Source organism: Tupaia chinensis, unplaced genomic scaffold (assembly GCF_000334495.1).
Source record: "Tupaia chinensis unplaced genomic scaffold, TupChi_1.0 Scaffold145860_1, whole genome shotgun sequence".
Taxonomy (NCBI): Eukaryota; Metazoa; Chordata; class Mammalia; order Scandentia; family Tupaiidae; genus Tupaia; species Tupaia belangeri.
Window position 1 is genome coordinate 1,603,964 of NW_006205718.1, and position 16,530 is coordinate 1,620,493.

The 16,530-nt window shown below is 42.7% G+C and overlaps 1 protein-coding gene and 1 long non-coding RNA gene across 2 annotated transcripts in view; one reads left to right on the forward strand and one right to left on the reverse strand.

Annotated features, from left to right (window-relative positions):
• GALNT14 (polypeptide N-acetylgalactosaminyltransferase 14) overlaps nucleotides 1-16,530 on the reverse strand; it is a 245,509-nt gene that overhangs the window by 90,997 nt on the left and 137,982 nt on the right. The gene's annotated exons all lie outside the window — the stretch shown is intronic.
• LOC114006160 (uncharacterized) lies at nucleotides 659-5,237 on the forward strand. The gene is made up of 3 exons (XR_003547913.1): nucleotides 659-767; nucleotides 4,854-4,974; nucleotides 5,203-5,237. It is a non-coding gene; the product is annotated as an uncharacterized LOC114006160 (long non-coding RNA).

Genomic DNA, 16,530 nt, shown 5'->3' on the forward strand with positions numbered 1-16,530 from the left:
CAGGTGGTTGAGTTCTGATTTGTAACATGAGGGCTGCTGTCAGGGTCTGACACCATCACTGAGGATAAGATGCTCGTTCATATGATATGACCCCAGGTATCATGCAAGAGTTTCAGTCCTGGGCTACCCTCCCCCAACCATTCCCAACACAGAGCAGAAGGCATTTTCTACACTTGAGAAACCTGACCAGGAAAGCTAGGGCAGCTCAGCAGACAGCGACTAGGCACTTGGCTTGCAGCCCACATGGCAGGTAAGGGGCCACTTGCCAATCTGCACATTCATCTCAGACACCATGGAGATCTTATCCAGTAATTGATCTCCCTCTCTCTTTGTTATCTTTCTTTGAAACAGCATTCTCCAGCTAATAGCACAAAATGGAGCTTTGGAAACCAGCGATTTTTATCCAATAATTGATTTTATTAATGTTCTGTGATACTGCTGCTACAGAATCTGTTAAGGGGAATTTGGGCGGGGGTGTGAAACCTCCAGCCTGTGCTGTGTAATGTCATGAGCTGACAGCTGTCACCTCTGGTTGGAACATCACCCCAGGGTGACCTTGATATTCCATTCTCATGGGAAGGGCTATGGAACCATTTCCTATTGGCTTGTTTTCAATTTAATTCATTGCAATTCTCTAAATGAATTGTGAGCCCTTATAGTGCTCCAAGCTAGGAAGTAAGAATGTGGAGATGGAAGACTCCTGCCCTCGAAGGGGTTGTATTGTTGCAGAGAGACATGCATTGGGACACCTGCAACACACCATGAAGGTGAGTTCAATTACACAAGCTCAATGACAATGCTGTGCAAGCACAGAACACTGACGGAAAGGAAGATAGCTCCTTAGACGATGTACTAAATGAGTTAGATCTTGCAGGATGAGTAGTGATTTTACTTTGCTTAAGGGAAGATAGGAAAGGGAAATAAGTATATAGCAAAAAGTCAGATAAAAGGCAGTATACTAGTCATGATTCTCTAGAGAAAGAGAGCTGAGTGAGAGAGAAAGAGAGAGAGAGAGAGAGAGAGAAAGAGAGAGAATGTGTGTTTGTACATACATAAAAGTAGATAAACATTTATATACAAAGAACTTTATTTTAAGGAGTCACATAGGTGATCATGGAGGCTGACAAATCCCCAAATCTGTGTAGTTATGCTGGAAACCCAGAAAGACCTGATGTTTCAGTTTCAGTCCAAAGGCAGGAAAACAGCCAACATCCTAGCTCAAAGACAACCAGGCAGGAGTTCCTTCTTAACATTTTTGTTCTATGGAGACTTTCAACAGATTCCATGGGGCCCACACACACTGAAGAGAGAATTTGCTTTACTCAGACTACCAATTCAAATGTTAATCTTGGCTCAGCCTGCGACTTAATAGTTAAGGTAGCTGTATCCCACATGTCCAACTACATGGTTCAAGTCCTAGGCCCAGTGACTTGAGACATGCCAGGTACCCAAAATCCTGAAAGGAAGGAGAGATAGAGGAGAAGGGATTATGGTGTGACCATTTCCCCATGGTGGTGAGGGATGCTTTCTCATTCTCTCTCTTTCTCTGTCTCTCCCCAGTGAGTGGCAATTTTTAAAAAAATATTCATCTCACCCATAAATGCTTTCACAGACACACCTAGGATAATATTTGACCAAATATCTGGGCACCCTGTGGCCTTGCCAAGTTGACATATAAAATGAACCATCACAGACTGGAAGTCCTAGAAGAATCTACACAAGCTAACCCAGAAATGGAAAGGGAAAAATGAAGATTCCAAAGAGTACATGAGTTCAAGAAAACTTGAGAACGCAGCTGGCTTTATATGAAGCAGGTCATGAATAAAGCATCTTTGGTGACACATATAGGAGGTAGTGGAGAGAAAAGAACTACTACAAGACTGGATAGGAAGTAACATCAGTAATCTAGCCTGATGGGAAGAAACACCTGAACCGGGGCCTTGCTGGGTGCCAAGGGAACTATTCCATTCATCCACTGTAGAAGCAGGGAAAGGGGCAGGCACATATGTCTGACTCAGGAGGATGAGAAAAGGGATTGTAACCAATCTCTTGGCCTCATTCCAACCCCCTACTTTTATTCACAACAAACAGCGGCACAGAGACAAGAGGAGGCCAGGCTGGTGATTTGGTCAGTCTGATTACTGAGTACCCCTAGCTTCCCTGACAGAAATTACCATGTTGGAGATGGTGCTATGAGAACTCATCCAGGACTCTGGCCTCCAGAAAACCAGAGAAACAGCCAGGCTGGCAAGAGAAAGCATGTGAACTGTCAGTCAAGAGTGTCCTTGGAGGGGACCATTACGTTAGATTGTCATGGGTACAGAGATCACTCAGTTTGCTGCACTGAAACCCACTGAGGGAAACAGCCTGTACTGGCAAGACTGGTTTTTCTAAAATGATATCTAAATGTGTTAAATAACAGTGAAGATGTGTTTAAAATAATAACACTAACACTGGAATAGCATTTTATATTTTACAAAGCAGTTTGCATATATAATGTCACAGAATCTTCATATAACCACTGTTCATGCTGAAGGGATCATCTTAGAGAGGTTAGGTAGCTTCTCCAAGAGGTTAGGTTACTTCCACCAACTAGTAAATGATAGAACCACTGATTAATCCTTCTAAAGAGCCTTCCAAGGGACAGGAAGAAATAAGAATGTCTCCTTTGCTATGAGCTAATGAGCAGAGAAAGATTCTTTCTTGAGGACCCTAGGACACCATGTCAGGGGCAAAAAGGGGCATGCCCATAGGAATGCCAATGCTCTTCCCTGCCTGTTCTAAGAATAGAGCTGGCAGTAGCTTCAAGGGGTTTCTGAAGGAATGCTGACTTTGCTTTGTACTTCTAGTCATGGTGGAAGTTGATGTCCAAGCTCTTCAATCCATGAGTCCCCACATGGGAGGCCGAATGTGAGGTTGTCTTCAAGGCCTATCCTGGCCACCCAATAATAGGACACAGGCCTCCTTCCTGACTCTGCATGGAGCCATTGTAGAAGCTTGTTCCCATGTTATGAATTCCCTACTTTCTGGCTTATGTGAACAAACAGGGAACATCCATTTCATGCTCTACTTCTTTGGGTTCATATTTTTTAGATTCCACATATAAGTGAGGCAATTTTCCAGCCTTTAAAAATCTGGAAGGCCAGTCAGTAGCATGTAGTAACACAACTGGACATACACGTGTAGGTCCCTGGTTCAGATCCTGGTGACTCCCTATATATACCAGGCTTACTTGCATGTTCCTGTGATCCGGGTTGGCTGAGGCTGGGAGTGGATCACAGCATGAAAACATGAGTGGAAAATAGACTCAGTTTTGAAACCTAACATAAGGGAAGGATACACAGCAATTTCAGAGCCAAATAATAGTCTTAAAGTGAGAATGAGAGAAAACAGGCCCAGAAAAAGGATGGAGAAAAGAGAAGTCAAGAGTCTCACAGAAGCTCTGTGATCCGGGTTGGCTGAAGCTGGGAGTGGATCACAGCATGAAAACATGAGTGGAAAATAGACTCAGTTTTGAAACCTAACATAAGGGAAGGATACACAGCAATTTCAGAGCCAAATAATAGTCTTAAAGTGAGAATGAGAGAAAACAGGCCCAGAAAAAGGATGGAGAAAAGAGAAGTCAAGAGTCTCACAGAAGCATGATGAGAGGAAAGAAATTAAACAACTTAACAGATGTACTATTGAGCTTCAGTTTTTTTTTTTTCCTTTCTTTTTTTAGATTCTTTCTTATCCTGAACTGTCTCTGATCTTTAATGGAAGTTCTCAGAGCTGCCTCTAATAATACTGCTAACACATTGGAGGGTACATACATGTTATACAAAAATTTACATTTAATCTTCAAAATTATTGGGACTAGCAGTTGTTGTAATGGCTATGTCACTGGACTCCCATGTAGTTGACCACAGTTCAAGTCCCAGATCCGGTGGCTTAAACTCACGCCAGGCGCATGTGCATGCATGCCCAAGATCCCAAGAGGAGAATGGAGGAGAAGGGATTGCAGCATGGCCATCCCCCCTGGCAGGGTGATTTCTCGCTTTCTCTCTCTCTCTCTCTCTGTCTTTATGGCAAGCACACATGCCTCATAACAAAAAACTCTCCCCCAAAAATTATAGAATTGCCATTCTATAATTGGGGGAACAGGCATGGTAAGATTGAGTACCATGCCCACTGTCACGCATCTGGTAAGTGCTGGAGCCAGGATTTGAACCCAGGCAGCCTAGGCCTCATCAGTGGATGGTACTGCCTTTTCACAGCCTTACTGTCATGTTCTTGAGGCATTTTTAGACTATGTACACATTTCCCATAATTTTTTTCCCATCAACTCTTCTTTGGGGTACGTTCCATTTTTAATGGACACCTGCTCCCCTTTCACCATCATCCATCAATGCTTCACTCTCACTCTTGAAAAATCCTTTTCCCAGCAGTGGGCTTTGTTCCTAACGGTCAGGGCAAGAAAAGGCAATATCCTGCAGACAGATTCCTGCTAGGCTAACAGAATATGCTAGGCTAACACAGGAGAATGTGAGAATTGAAGAAAGTATTGGGACTTCTCATTTAACGATAATATAGTTTATCTATCCACCCTCTGTTGGAAACTCCAGTGCAACATTCCACTGCCCAGTGGGCATTCCTATAATTCCAGCTAGTGATATAGATGTCCCAAGTAAGCCTACTCCAGCTTTCAGAGGAGTGCAACTTCTAGATGCTTTCTTCTTGTATTTAACAAGACTCTCTCTCCTGGTAATAATATTTCCCTTTCAGACATGACTTTACCCTTATGGCCAGTTGATACTCATCTCGTCTTTCTTTTATACCTTTCAATTATTTTGTGACAGTTATTGTGTTTCCAGGTCTTCCAACCCCTGGTATCATCATATGAGACTTGCAACTCAGAACAACAAATACAGAAGAGTGTAAAACAGGACCAAAGAGCCAACTTGTTCACCAGCTGAAATTAGATGGGTTTAGCAAGTAAGTCAAACCCTGTGGCAATGCTTCTATACATGAGGTATGAGGGGGAGACACAGCCCACTATGTGGGATAACTTTTGTTTTAATGTTTCCTAGAAAACACACACTGGTTGCATATACGTGCATGCCCAAAATACCAAGAGGAGAATGGAGGAAAGGGATTGTGGTGTGGTCATCTCCCTAGGTGGTGATGTCTCACTTTTCCTCTCTGTGTCTTTCTCCTCTCTAGAGAAAGCACACAGTCTATGGAAAAAAGAAAAAAAGAGAGAGAGAAGAGGAAGAGGAAGAAGAAGAAGAAAAAGAAGAAAAAGAAGAAAAGAAAAATGAAGTGCTATAAAAATGTTGTGTCTATATACCTCAGAGAGAAGTAATGAGTAAAGCGTGCCTCAGATTATTTCTAATCCTCATAAACCTATTATACAATAGAAAATTGTACTCACAATTTTCAAAGAAACCAAGGCACTGAGAAAATAAATGATTTGCCCAAATTCAAGCAAGCATCTGTCTCCCCTCTTTTCAATAAACTCAGTTTCTAAGCAGCAGTGAGGCACTAGAACACTCATCCACATGCCTCCAGGCTGTTTCCAGAACCACTGTCTCTGGCTTCCACCAACTCTGTCTCCCATCTGCTGAAGGTTCCTGCTTGCAGCGCTGGAGGCTCCTGCTTGCAACACTGCCGCAGACCAGATATTCCCATGCAAAACTATAACTAGTTATAGTTAGTCTTCATGCTAAACTATAACTAGAGCATAAATTATAACAAGCATGGTTTTTGGTTCACTGCTCGGCTTTCCAGAAGGAAAATCTTCAACATGAAAAGAGGGTGAGGCCAGGAAAAAATACAGGGTGTAGAAGCTAGAGCTGGTGTAGCTAAATGGTAAGCAAAGATAAAACGTCAGGCTTCCTTGAGGGCAAAGGTCATTGAGAAATTAAACCTTGGTTCCCAAAAGGTAGAAAAGCAAAACCAGAGTATTCCATAATTAAGCCCAAGAAGGGGATAAAACAGCCCAGATCAGCTTAAACGTAAATCCTACCTGGAGAAAAGCATCTCTAATTTGGGCCCTCAGGATTTCCACAAAACTCACCAAAAGATGAAATCACAATAAAAAATTACCAGACACAGCAGGAAACAAGTCACTATAAGTAACAATCAGAAGAAACTATAAACAACAGGTTTAGTGGACTTTAGATATAGGAATTTTCAGATACAGATTAAAACATGACTGTAGGTAAAATATTTAAAATATTAATTTTAAATTAGCAAAGAACAAAAGGCTAACAAAAATAATGGTCAGGTAGAACTGAAAAAAAAAAAAAAAACCTAAACAGAAGTTTTAGAAATGATAAGTATGATGATTGAAAGTCAGCACCAAGCAGGCCAAATACAACATTTATGATCTACAAAGCATTTTCTCATTTTTATTGCCCTTAGGAAGTAGGCAAGTCAGCTATATTATTCCTATTTCACAGATGAGAAAACAGGGTGGGGAATCACCTAGGAAGTTTTCTACTGAGTCCTCGATCCCAGGATTTTGACTTCAAACCTGTGTTTCCTCCAAATCACCAGATGTTCCATTCATCCACAAGGCTACTTTTTTGCCCTTCCACCTAGCCACAAAAATACATTATCTGCTCACCCTGTACTCTTCTGTTGCCCAGCCAGCTTGGAACTGACCTTAATTTTCCAAGGCCAACCAAGAAGGGAAGCAGTATGATACTCTCTCATGACTCTAACATTGCTAACTTAAGTCCTACCTTCAGTGAATGGCCTGAGAAAGGAATGACTGGGTAACAGACTTCATCCCAACATGAAGAACAAACACAAATAAATAAGGAGGGGCAACTAGCTCTTTGCTCTCTCGAGCTCATGACAACAGAAAGAGCTGGAAAATCCTTTTCCCTCACCTAGGGATCACACATCAATTTTGGATTATTAGATAAGATCTTCATTTTAATACTTCCTCCATGTATTATCACCTCTTCCTCTCACTGGAATTCTATCTTGGGAGTTATTTAACTGATGTGCAGAAATCTAAATTTAATTTATTATGATTTAACTCACTTTAGAAGCCAAATTACCCTGCACTGGAGAAGGATCAAGTCAATATCCCACTTGGCTTTCTATTTATCTTCTGCAGGGTTTTCTCTCCTTCTCTTTAGTATTCATTTTATCTCGGGTGCTGGTAATAAATTTAAATTTTTCTCAGAATTAGGCAATTGCTTCTTCAATGTTGTAGTTTAATGGTTAGTATTAATTATACGAAAGACACTCCTTAAAGAGTTTGATAGATAGAATGGACATATAATAGAGAAGGAAAGGGCTATTTCTCACACCAAATGAGCTGGCGTATAATTCAACAGGGATGAGTTTACTTTTCTATTTTCTATTCTACCTCCTCTTGCCTCTTTTCCCCACTGTTCTCTCCACCCTTTTTCCTCAACATCCAAGTGCCTAGAAAATGAGTCTGCCAAGAGTTGTACCACTGTGGCATTTCAGAGTCCCTGGAAGGTCTCCCAATGGGGACACCAAGCCTAGCCCCCTCGCTAGTGCTAGCTTTTTTTCTCCATTTAATTGCAGTCCCATTTGGTCGAGGACAACAAAAGTAACCACTGCCTAGCTCACTCCTCCCCACCTCTGGCTGCATTTCTGCACTCAGCTCAATATCACAATCGTACACCATATGCAGACAACTTTAGGGATGCTTCCAGCTTTCTGGAAGAAGAAAAGTTCCAATAATTATTATAATTGCCTGAAAATTCCAACTGTGAAATATAATATGATTAACAGAATGGACAGAAGCCCAGTTTTTGTTTTTAGAATAGAAAAAAAAAACCTCACAGGATCCAGACATTATATGGATATTAATGTGCTTCCAAATTAGCATGAGAAGGAGGTGCCAGAGAAGTCTAAGTCAGCACAACTGGGGGTGAGGACCTGGTTCACAGGCACATGCCAGGAAGCGTGAGCTCTAATGCTCATGCTTCTGCTTCCTGCCTATCAGCACCCTATATATTACACCACCAAAGACTAAACCCAAATGTAGATAGGTATCTTGAATCACTTGTCACTTGATTGAAGAACGTGTTCCAATTGCTGGTGGAATAAAGACTGAAGGGCTGGTCCTACCCAGGACACTGATTTCTGAATCTGCTTCTTTTTGTATTCAGAGACAGGTGCAGTAAGCTAATGATTAGAACGGAGAAGCCTTGGACTCTTCCAAATCTGGCACCCAGAGAACAGGAGATCGAGGAGGCAGGTGTCCACATGGGGTTTAGGAGAAAGATTTGATGGACTGGATGGTGACATAGAAGGATGAATTTGTCTATAACCAAGAGACCAATGCTGGAAATGAGCATGCATTGAAAGTTGGAACCAGCACCCAGGAAAGGCCAAGGACAAGAACTGGACATTGGAGGAGAAGAGTCAGAAATGGCTCCAGAAACGGGGCTTCCAGCTGGGTGGGGCTGGATGTTGAAACCTGTTGTCTTTGGTGCATACAGCTGAGTCATCTTGGGCGCAAGGTTATCTCGTCAATTGAGGATGGGTATGTAACAGTGATGCTGCAACCATCAATCAGGAATGGACAGAAGCCCAGTTTTTGTTTTTAGAATAGAAAAAAAAAAACCTCACAGGATCCAGACATTATATGGATATTAATTTGCTTCCAAATTAGCATGAGAAGGAGGTGCCAGAGAAGTCTAAGTCAGCACAACTGGGGGTGAGGACCTGGTTCACAGGCACATGCCAGGAAGCGTGAGCTCTAATGCTCATGCTTCTGCTTCCTGCCTATCAGCACCCTATATATTACACCACCAAAGACTAAACCCAAATGTAGATAGGTATCTTGAATCACTTGTCACTTGATTGAAGAACGTGTTCCAATTGCTGGTGGAATAAAGACTGAAGGGCTGGTCCTACCCAGGACACTGATTTCTGAATCTGCTTCTTTTTGTATTCAGAGACAGGTGCAGTAAGCTAATGATTAGAACGGAGAAGCCTTGGACTCTTCCAAATCTGGCACCCAGAGAACAGGAGATCGAGGAGGCAGGTGTCCACATGGGGTTTAGGAGAAAGATTTGATGGACTGGATGGTGACATAGAAGGATGAATTTGTCTATAACCAAGAGACCAATGCTGGAAATGAGCATGCATTGAAAGTTGGAACCAGCACCCAGGAAAGGCCAAGGACAAGAACTGGACATTGGAGGAGAAGAGTCAGAAATGGCTCCAGAAACGGGGCTTCCAGCTGGGTGGGGCTGGATGTTGAAACCTGTTGTCTTTGGTGCATACAGCTGAGTCATCTTGGGCGCAAGGTTATCTCGTCAATTGAGGATGGGTATGTAACAGTGATGCTGCAACCATCAATCAGGGGCAAGTGTGCAAGAGAAGGGAAGGTCAATTCCAGGATGGCCCAAAAACATGGCCAGAGTAGCCTCCAGCAGGAAGGCTATTCCACTGAAAATTACTTCTAGGTGAGGGGAAAACAAACAAAAATGGGTTAAAAACAGGATTTGGATTTCTCAATGACAGAAAGCTCTCCCTCTAAAAGTCAGACCTCTCTTTCTGCTTGCTATATTGGAGCAAGAAACAGCACAAGGCATCATCGAAAAGCTGTTCAGCTGCAAGAAATAGCTACGGGAACACTTTTCAAGGGTTCCAACTGAACCAAGGTACCTAGCAGGAGTCACAAATAAGCAGCCCTAGGGTCACCAAGAACTGTGAGTAAGAGCGATATGTACCACACAGTGTACCCAGTCGCACTGTTTGAAACCTTAATGGTTAGTATACATAATAGTTACTATTAATGGTTAATACTAACCATTAAACCGTGAGCATGAAACAAAACATGCTCATAGGCTATATTTGGCCTACAGACTGCCAAATTGTGACCCCCTTGGAATACTGACAGTAAAAGAATAAAAGGAAAAGAGTAAAGAAAGACAGCAAAAGGAAGAATCAAACTAACAGAAAAGTGATCATAGGAAGAATAATGTGTTTGTGACTTCTTTTTCCCTTCAAGGGCCCTTTATTCATTTCAACCTAATTTCAACTGGATAGAAATGTGCTGGAAGAGTGTTTGTGTATGAGGAAGAGGAGATGGGAGTCCCCAGAATGACCCTATAAATCCAGAAAGTCACATCCTGAGCTTGGCTCTGCTTAGTACATCCTTTTAACCTCTTGTAGTCAGTTTTTTCTTCTCCTCAAAAGGCAATACTAGTCTTCACCCCACCCAGTTTTACAGGCCCAAATTAGATCTTGGAAATAAGATAAGACATGAAAAATGGCCTGGCAAAACATAATGCATACATCACGTATTGTTATTGTCAACATAGCTGTGGTTACTATTACTTCTTTTGGAGGCTGAATGCTAATGGAGAGAAAATGCAATTCTCAGTCAGTCAATTCATGTTTAGCTGATTCTTCCTTCCCTGTGGCAGGAACAGGGTCTCTGACAGTATCCACAGACAGCTGGATACTACATTTTACTGTCCAACTGTGAGGATCAGTCATTCTTGATGCTAATACTCTCTGGGACTTGGTAGGATTTTTTTTTTTTCGTACCCAAAAACTCCATATCAAATATGAGTTTGAGCACAGTGCCTTGCAAATGATAAGACAAGAAAACTATTTTAAGAAGCATAATATATAAGGTTATTATGAGCTTAGAAAGCTAGAAATTGAGGTTTGTGCTACTTCCTTTCTCTGCATGCTTAAGTAGAGGCTGGAACTAGCACAGAAGCTATGCTGGGTGATTCTGGTGAGAGAACTGAGCAAAATCAGAAGTCTGAACTTTCTTGAGACCTCCAAGGCTCCCAGCTGGCCAAGGAACTTCAGGGCCATCTGCCAGACTTCTAGCCCCTTCTCCAAAGGATCCTCTCCATGCCTCCTGGCATGCTACCTCCAAGAACTGGAGTGTTTAGTCCAAGAGTTATATTCATAAGGAATGTGTTTAGCAAAGTGTGCAGCCTTTCCAAATCTCCTTGTAGATTCTTTTCAGGCAAAGATGACCATAGGAGAAATCAAGATGTGAATCTGTGGGAAGCCAGGCAAAAGGACTGGCTTGAAAAGGTAAGAAATTCTCATGCTCAACACAATAACTCAGAGTGACGACAACAATTACAGCAACGAATAGTTCTGTAACATTTATTGCATGTCTGGTTCTATCTTTAAAATGTCATTCATTTTATACTCAAACTCAATTCAGCACTCAGAGACAAGTGCTATTATTTATCCCACTTCACTAAAGAAGAAATAACTTTTGTGCAACTAAAGTGACTTGGCCAATGTCATGCAGCAAGTAAGCAGAGGTACTGGGACAAAATTCAGCCAGGCAGACTCCAAGCACATCCTTGATCAGTGTGTACCACAGCAGAAGATCACTGGGGGAGTGAGGGGTCTGAACTTAGCACCAGACTAGAAACAGACAAATGAAGAAGGGAGGAGGCACTGCCCAGAGCTCGGCTATGCACTTACTGTGAAAGGTATCCTGAAGACACCTTCCCTAATCCACATGCCAAAGGGCTCAACTGGAATAGAGCAAGGAAGGGAATTTTGGAATCAAGAGTCCTCTAAGCCCTGCCATTCATCCCCCAAAGGTGACATTAACAAGGAGCCTCCAGCTCTCAGCTCAGCAGAATTTGTTCTCTCTTCTACATCTAGAGGTGGAGAATAGATCTCCCCAGATATTGTGTGCTGCAAGGGCCCAGAGCTTAGTGCATTTTCTGTCCTCTCTGTAAATAAGGTGACATACACATACCCTCTGGCTCCCTCAAAAGTAGGTCAGCCGCTGGATATATAGGTGTGGAGCTGGAGCAAATGACTTTGAAATAACTTTAATTCATGGGATTCCTTGGGGGCTGATGGCTGGCTTTTAACAGAAGGGACTCTTTTTTATTTATTTATTTATTTTATGTCAAAAACAGACCCAGAGTACCTAGATGACATCATGCCTGCTGAGTCTGGATGGCAGTGGGATGCCTGCCTCAGCTAAGGACAAATTTAGTACTGCAGATGATATAACAACCAATAATGGCAGTGCGCTGGAAAACTTGGAGAAATCCTTATGAGCCTGTCCTAAATACTCACTATCTCTATAACACTGCAGGGCATCATGTATAAACTATCTAAAGGGATTTATGATACACTTGCTTATATAAACAACATCCACAGGAGCATTTTTTTCACCTGAGCCTTGGGAAGCACCAATAATTGCTCCCCAGATGACCGACTCATCACCAACCATTCCTGTCCATTCATCCAAGCACTTGTGGCATGATCCCCTCTGCAGGTAGACCCTAAATGCTGTACAGCTGCAAAGGGCCAGAGTCACACTTAAAATGTCCATCACACTCTCACTCAAATTCCTTTCATCCACAGTGGCCTTCTCTTTGCTTTTTCAGAATTAGGTACACTCTTACTTTAATCAAATTCGGTACTATATGGGAATCCAGATTTGCAATTCAGATATGTTCGGAAGAGATTAATCACTTCGCCAAAGCTGTTTTAGTTTATGTTTTACTTTATAAAAGTACTCTCTAAGAGATTCCTTTAAGTAATCTGTTTCCTTAGAGCATTAAAATTAGATTTTGGAAATAAAGAAAATTCAGTAGCTAAACAAGTTTTCAAGAGCACTATTCCAGAAAATGAAGTGAAAACTTTCAAAAGCCCAGTCACTCTCTTGCCTTTCTATCCACCTACCTTCTCATCCTTGACTCACAGTAGCCAAGATCCAAAGATCTCTGACCAGCTCATTTCTCTCCTTCCATTTTGTTGTTCTGTGAGAGTAACTAACTGTGTCTCAGGTTCAACTCTTCTTCCCAGAACCAATGAGATGAACCTGACCCTTCAGTTTTTCAACACCATCTGCTCAGTTCTCTTCAAGTTCCTCAAGAACCAGGTTCCTTCTGAAGTGCCTTCATTCAGATGCTTAGATCAGCTTGGGAATGACATCCTCTTGTCTCACTCATCAGGTAGCTCAATCTTGGGATCTCCCTGCCTGGCTGTCTCCGGCTCTATCAAAGAACCTCTCCCAGCACATTAAACATTAAGGTTTTCCAGGCAGAAATGATGACTGTGCCTTCTCTCCTGCCTCTGAAATCCAGGCTAAGGAAAGAGACAGCTGAGTGGGGGTGGCAGGAGGGAAAGTGCGTAGAGAAAGTAGGTCATTAGTGGTAAAGACTACAATTTTCAAGCGGTTGTTAATGCTCTGTTTATATGGATTTCTTCAAATGTGACATTTTAATGGCATCATAATTGTGTGATTACAGTGCAGTCGACACCACTTGGGGAGGGAAGGCGACAGGAACTCCAGCGACCTGCTGCGGGAGGCGTCTCTCTACACAGGCGGCCAGGGGGACCATTTCAGCACTGCTCAGGCCAGGATGCCTAAAGAGCATAAAAAGTGGTTCCCCAAAGGTCCCTCTGCAGAGGGATGGAGGCCATGCATTCCCAGGAGACTTGTATCTGGCCCAGCCTTTGGACAAAATCAAAGCCATGGTTGCAGGAGGGGAGATGAGGGTAGTTCCACCTCACTTTGGGGGCTAACCAATGACAGCTACACTTGTTATTTACTGCATTTATCCAGTTAATACATGCATGCTTTCATTCATTGATTCATTATTTCTTGAGTTCTTATAAAATCTGAGGGAAAAGGCCAACAGATACTCTGAAATAGAACAAACGAAGAAAGGAGGGAGTAGCCAGGAAAGGAGTTCACATTTACTAGTCACCTATATTTATATTTACATATTTATTGGATGTCCAGCACTAAGCCATGTAAGTTGGCACATTCACCTTCCTTGACCTCTCAGCAACATCCCACCCCATTGCTGAAGCCCCCTTCAAGTGGTCTCATCTCTTGGCGCTCAGGATTACTTTCTCTTGGGCTTTTCCTCACAGTATGGCCTCTTCTTCATCTTTTTTGCTGGCTCCTCCTCTGGCTTTTAAATGTTGAAAATGTTTGTGGATTTAACCCTGGTCTCTCCTCTTTTCTCATGAGCCCATCATAGGCGATGTCTTCCATAATTGTGGCTTTAAAATCTTCTATAGATGGAGGACTCTAAATATATGTTTCTAGCTCAGATCTCTATTCTGAGCTCTTGCTTTATATGAAAAGAATGTCTACTTGATATGCCCCTTGGTGTGTCTCCCCAGAATCAGTGCAATTCCTGGCCCTTAGTAGGACATCAAATACTTGTTAAATAAGTGACTCAGTGGACATTATTTCCTCTTTAAAGTCCCAGGGTTTGGATATCATTCTTTTCATTTCATATACAAGCCAAGAGGTAAGAATAAATGTCCCAGGGTGACCAGCAAGGTAGTGGCAGAACTGGAACCCGGGCCTTCTATCTACAAAGCACTTTCAATGTCCTTGGTCATCTGAGAAGAATAGCCAGGACTGGGCCCATCAAGGAGAGCTTTGGGGAGGAGGCAAGCCTTGATTTAGGCCTACGGAGATGGGTAAGACTGAGACAGAAATACAAAAAGAGGGGAGGGACAGGAAGAGTGGACATCTAAGAAAAATTACTTGTCCAGCTACATGGCCTGGTCGTTGAAGCAGTCAGATCCTATTTGGCCAACTGTGACACCCAAGTCCGGGACTTGGCAGCTTAAGAAACATGCTGGACACATGTGTGTGTATGTCCAAACACCTAAAAGGAAGAAGAAATGGAGAAGAAGAGATTGTGGCATGACCATGCCCTATGGGGATACTTTCTCCTCGCCCTCTCTCTGCATGTCTCTGTATCTCTCTAGTCAGCACATGCACCCTCCAGCACACAGACACACACAAAAATACAAAGAGCTGAATCTGAGATCTCTACTCCAGTTACTGGCCTTGTGACTTTGGCCAATTGACTTAATGTCTTTCCCTCAACCAAGAGAGCCTCCACTGTCTATTCTGCAAAATTGTGACACCACTTTATGGTCCCAATGGTTTAATTCAACCAAAGCACTGAGGACTATGCCACACACACTTTTAGCACTCAGCAAATAATAGCTATGTTTGTTAGTAAAGTGACAACAATACTGTGCATCCATATGGCAGCAAAGTGATCTCATCAATGAGGTGGCAAGGTATCCCAGAAGAAGTCAGGGGATTTGACTTCTAGATCTGGATCTCACTATCTTGTATCCTTGGGAAAATCACTTCTTCTCCCCCTGGTCTCTGGTTAGTTTCTCCACATATGAAGTGTAGGGTTTGAACTGAACAGGCAGGCATTCTTAATTATTTTGAGGAGGCATGGCTCTCTTTTCAATATGATAGAAGCCATGGTTCTTCTCCCCAGAGAAATTACTTACAGACATCGATACAAAATTCTGCACATGGTATCAAGGACCTAGTGTCATGCTGGAGCTAGCTGAGACACCTGGCTGTCAAGTCAAGGGAAGAGAGTACCTCTCTAAAAAGATGAATTTACCAGGGCATGCCTGCCTAGCAATAAAAAAATCTCTATAAAGATACTCTCCTTTCTGCCCTCCCAGCTCCTCCTTAGGGGTCCAAAGCCAGTTTCACAGCTCTGCCAGCCTCTGCCCAGTAATGAGGCATGCTACGTAGAGGGACCCAATAATTGGTCCCTGCTCTGTTTGTGCTTTGAGAAAATCAACAACTTTGAGATGTGTTCTCTTGAGGTGCCACCCCCAGCCCTGGCTGTCATCTTGGCAGGCCTAACACATCCCTCCAGAGGTCTATAAGGACACAGCACTGGAGAAAGAGTAGAACCTTCTTTGTGCTACCCAGAAGCTTGATATGCCCCCTTGGGTTTGGAGTGAGGTAGAGGAAAAGAAGGGTGGGGTCATTAGCCTGTTCAGGAACCTCTCTACTCCAGTTCTCAGAGCAGAAGGCATTTCCTTGACCTCTTTGCAGAGGTGACCAATAGATATGTGCTGGAGATTTAGGTCTTTAAAGCTGCACTTAATCTTTCACATTTCTGCTGAAATGACTTTTCTAAGATATAATTGGATCTCATCAACAGAATAAAAGCCAAGTGCCTCACCGTAGCCTGCAGGTTCTATCCTGGACTTTGAGCCTTATCTGCCTTAATCTTGGTTCCACACACTGTATGCTTACATTAAATGACTATGACCATTACTTGAAGTAAGCTGAGCAAATCTGGTCATTGCAACCTAGAAATGTCCTCTCTTCTTTTGATGAGGTACTCATTATAATTAACTGTTTTTTTGGGTCTCCTTCCCTCAGACTACGTATTCCTTAGAAGCAGGAACATGGGTTTTCTCTCTGAATCCCCAGCAGCTGGTAAGGACACTGGGTATCCTAATAAAGACTGTTGGCCTGTAGGCAGCTCTCCTTCTCGACCCTCCCAGCAGCTCTCTATCTCTACCCTCTGAGCAACTCTCCTCCACGCTTACCCCTGCCAAGAAAAATGGACAGGCACAGAACTCCCAGCACTCAAACTATGCATTAGAGAAAATGAACATGCTCAGACATGGTGGGAAAGGGGACAATAACAGACTTACCCTTAATTGGAGTCAGTAAGTCAGGCAAGATGAAAATAAACTGCATGACAAAGATGCCAGCATGTTATTGGGAGTGAGAAC